General features: G+C 48.8%; 1 protein-coding gene across 1 annotated transcript in view; it reads right to left on the bottom strand.

Moving 5' to 3' along the window:
• LOC115869685 (rho guanine nucleotide exchange factor 18-like) overlaps window positions 1–4,602 on the bottom strand; it is a 60,225-nt gene that overhangs the window by 33,957 nt on the left and 21,666 nt on the right. The window lies entirely within an intron of this gene.

A 4,602-nucleotide genomic window follows, 5' to 3' on the forward strand; every position in this document is an offset into this window, starting at 1 on the left:
GGGCACCATCAGCTTTCTTCACCACATTTGCTTATTCACCTGCTTTGTCTTCAGCGGTTGTATTGGGAAGGTGAGCATCATAGGATGCCAATTTAATAGAAGGAAGTATTCTTGCATTGAGGGAATACTTGAATGGAGGCCCGATGTCCTACTGGGCAGTGTCTTATGCTGGTGTGCATAGGGTTGCTATGGGCCAGAGGCAACTCGATGGCACCCAAAAGCAATCTTGACAGAAGGGGACAGCTTCATCTTCCTCCCAAAGAGTGGTTGGTGAGTTTGAACTGCTCACCTTTTGGTTCCCAGCCAGATGCTTAACCTCTACACCACCAGGGCTGCTCTGAAATCCACAAGCCCAAACTCAACCCAACCCAATCCCCTGCCATCGAGTCGATTCCAACCCTACAGGACAGAGTAGAACTGCCCCCTTTGGGTTTCAGAGACTTTAAGGCTTTGTGGAAGCAGACAGCCTCACCTTTCTCCTGGGGAACAACTGGTGGGTTTGAACCTCTGATCTCATGTTTCAATGCATTACTCACCAGGGTATTTTTTTTTAACTACTGAATCAAAAATAAACCAAAATTATGACCAGAGAGTCAATTCTGACTCCTAGCGACCCTATAGGACAGAGCTGTTCCCTTGAATTTCTGATTCTGTGTAATTCTCTACAGTCGAGGGGCAGTGAGAATGAGGAAGGCCCTGGACAAGACAGAGGGACACCACAAGGGGTTCAGATATTTAAACCATGGTGAGGATGGCTCAGGACTGGGCAGTGTTGTACACAGGGTCGCTATGGACCTGAGCCAACTCCAGGGCACCAGCACCTCTTTACAGGAGTAGAAAGCCTTGTCTTTCTCCTGTGGAACAGCTGGTGGTTTTGAACTGTTGACTTTGTGGTCAGCAGTCCAGTCCAACTTGTAACCATTGTGCCTCCAGGCTCCCTGGAGTTCTCTGGGTTCCCATGACAACCATGTGACCTAGCGATTGCCCTCCTTGGTAGATAAAGCTGAGCCCCAGGTACTTGCCCTTCAGGGTGCACTGCAGCATTATCCACAGTAACCAGGAGGTAGAAACAACCCTGTCCATCAACAGACCAACGAGTCAGTAAACAGCATATGGCCCTTCCATTCAGGGGGATGCTACTCAGCTCTAAAGAGAAATGAAGCGCTGATATATGCCAACCCTTGGAAACAGGATGCTGGGTGAAATAAGTCAGCTGCAAAAGGGCACTTGTACCATCCCCCTTCCATGAGCTATCACCAACAGGCAGATGCACAGAGCACAAAGCAGACTAACGGCTATCAAGGCTGGGGTGGGGTCAGGAGTTACTCCTTCCACTGTGAGGGACACAAGGGAACAGACTTCAGTTGCTCCCGAGCTGGGGAGGGCAAGAGAGGGAAGCTGAAGCAGTAAGTTAGAGCAGGGGTCTGCAAACTCCTGCGATGGAGGTGCCAGTCCTGTTGCTCACAACAGTTTGAACCTGTTTTGAGAGCCACGAACATATTTTTGCAAACAAATGAAATCACCACGATCTGAATCATATCCTTTTCAAAATTTCCACTTTTATTCAGAGCCACATGCACTTACTGGGAGAGCCACAGTTAGCCGACCCTGAGCTAGAGAACCGGAGAAACGCACTGGCAGACTGCAGATGGCGACCCGAAATAACCTTATAGAACAGGGTAGAACCGCCCCCACCACAGAAAAGTAGGCGAAGGGAGGCGTCAGACAGGGCAAGATATGACAAAATAATCATTTATAAATTATCAGGGACTCATGAAGGAGGGGGGAGAGGGGAGGGAGGGGAAAAAATGAGGACCTGATGCCAGGGGCTTATGTGGAGAGCAAATGTTTTGAGAATGATGAGGGCAATGAATGTACACATGTGCTTTACACAATTGATGGATGTATGGATTGTGATAAGAGTTGTATGAACCCCTAATAAAACGATTTAAAAAAAAAAGAACCTCCCCCACAGCATTGTGGGTTTCCGAGACTGTAACTCTTTAGAACATTTTTTTATTGGGGGCTCTTACAGCTCTTATCACAATCCATATATCCCTCCATTGTGTCAAGCACATTTGTACATATGTCGTCATCATCTATTTCAAAACATTTTCTTTCTACTTGAGCCCCTGGTATCAGTTCCTCATTTTCCCCTCCCTCCCCCCTTCCCTCCCCCACGAGCCCTTGATAATTTATAAATTTTTTTTCCATGTCCAAGACTGTAATTCCTGATGGGAGTAGAAAGCCCGTCTTCCTTCAGCGGAGGGACTGCTGGCTTCACATGGCTGATCATGTGTTTAGTAACCTGACCTGTGACCACTACGTCACCAAGGCTCAGCACAGACAGGCGTTCACTTGGGGGCCGAGGGGAAGATAGGATTCCCAAGAGGGCGCAGAAAACTCACAGTGGGGAGGGTGAGGCAAGCTATGAGGTGGTTTTGTAAGCAGTCGAAGTTGTAGAACACACAATCATCTGAAATGCACCCCCCCCCTAATTCACCATAAAAGATACATTTGTTTTTAATTATTTTATTCAGGGCTCATACATTTCTTATCACAGTCCATACATCCATCCACTGAGTCAAGCACCTATGTACAACTGTTGCCCTCGTCAATCTCAAAACATTTGCTCTCCACTTTAGCCCTCAATGTCGTTTGCTCATTTCCCCCCTCCCTCCCGCCTGCCCCTCCCTCCTGAACCCTTCATAATTCATAAATTATTATAGATTTGTCATAAGTTACCCTGTCCGGTGTCTCCCTCCGCCCTCTTCTCTGCTGTCCATTCCCCAGGGAGGAGGCTCTACTTAGACTCTTGTAATTGGTTCCCCCCTTCTACCCCGCATTCCCTTCACCCTCCAGGCCTCGCCCCTCTCACCGCTGGTCCTGAAGAAGTCATCTATCCTGGGTTCCCTGTGTTTCAAGTTGCTATCTGTACCAATGTACATCCTCTGGTCTAGCCAGATTTGCAGAATTGGGATCATGATATTGGGGAAGGAAGCATTAAAGAACTAGAGGAAAGTTATATGTTTCATCGTTGCTACCCTGTGCCCTGATTAGCTCATCTCCTCCCCAAAAGCCCTCAGCAGGGGGATATTCTGTTGCCACCCGATGGACTCTGAGTCTCCACTCTGCACTCACACACCTTGACAATGACATGATTTCTTGTTCCTTGATGCCTGACACCCGATCCCTTCGACAGCTCGTGGTCACACATACTGGTGTGCTTCTTCCATGTGGGCTTTGTTGCATCTGAGCTAGTTGGTCGCTTGTTTATCTTCCAGCCTTTAAGACCCCAAATGCTATATCTTTTGATAGCCAGGCACCATCAGCTTTCTTTATACATTTTTTTTAAATGAGGGAAAACTGTGACTTAGCCATCTATTTTCTGAAGGTGTGGGTCTATAAGGAAAATACAGCACTCATCACTTTGTGCTTATGAAGACCCGTGGAGCTACCTCAGTCATTAAAAATGATTCACAGGGTTCCCCTGATGGTTTAACCATAATGGGCCCTCCATCCTCCGTGGAGTGAGCACCCTCATGAGTCACCCTTAAATAAAGTGCCTGCTGCCCAGCTGTTGGGAGGGCTGTTGGGGGACGACCATCATTTGCCACACCCTTCCGGGGTGGCCACAAGCAGCCACTGGTTAGTGTGAGGCCACAAAGACTTGGGATTACTCTGAAGGGCTGCTCTAGCTCCAGAACCCTTCGTGCATGTGACCAAGGCTACTGTCAGGGTTGCATTGTGCCTCGGTTTCTCCCACTGCCCATTCCTGCCCCCAGCCTGCCAACCTGCCAACATCTCAGAGCTTGCTGCCTGGGACACCCCACCCCAACACTGGCCTTCGTTGTCTCTGTCCCTGGTGGACCTGGAGCTGAGCTGTGTCCACACGGCTCTTCTTCATCCCCTCCCCTCTCAGAATGACCCTCACCCCAGCAAGATCTTTTCCTGAGGCAGGTTACCATGAAGACCTCAGCCCCAGCGCCAGCCACACACATCAGAGGGTCTGATGTTAACCACGCTCCGTCACCCTGCAGGACCTCACGCTTTCAGGGGCAGCCCTTTGAGGCTTGTGCCTGGGGCTTGGATTTACCATGGGCTTCTGGGTCAGGTGCTTGGAGGGAGCACAACAAGAGCAGAAAGGTAGGAGGTGGATTCCAGAGACTATCTGACTCTGACGTTGTGGGGACGTGAGCAAGACAGTCTACCTTTCTGAGATGCATTTAATTAGTCTCCCTTCCTTTCCACCCCCTTCCCTTTTTAATTCATTCATTCGTTCACACCCCATCATCCATCCATCCATCCATCCATCCATCCATCCATCCATCCATCCACTCATGCATCTACCTATTCTTGCATCCATCTATCCATCCATCCATCCATCCATCCATCCATCCATCCATCCATCTATTCATCCACCCATCCACCTTCTACCCATTCAACCAACTATCCACTCACTCTTCTACCCATCTACTCACCCACTTACTCACCCATCCATCTACCTGTACATCTAACCATCCATCCATCCACTCATCAACTTACCCATCCATTCATCCATCTATTTATCCATCCATCCACCAACACACTAATCCACCTACC

This window comes from Echinops telfairi, unplaced genomic scaffold, assembly GCF_000313985.2.
Source record: "Echinops telfairi isolate 266 unplaced genomic scaffold, ASM31398v2 ScPeMD7_36;HRSCAF=134, whole genome shotgun sequence".
NCBI classification, from domain to species: domain Eukaryota; kingdom Metazoa; phylum Chordata; class Mammalia; order Afrosoricida; family Tenrecidae; genus Echinops; species Echinops telfairi.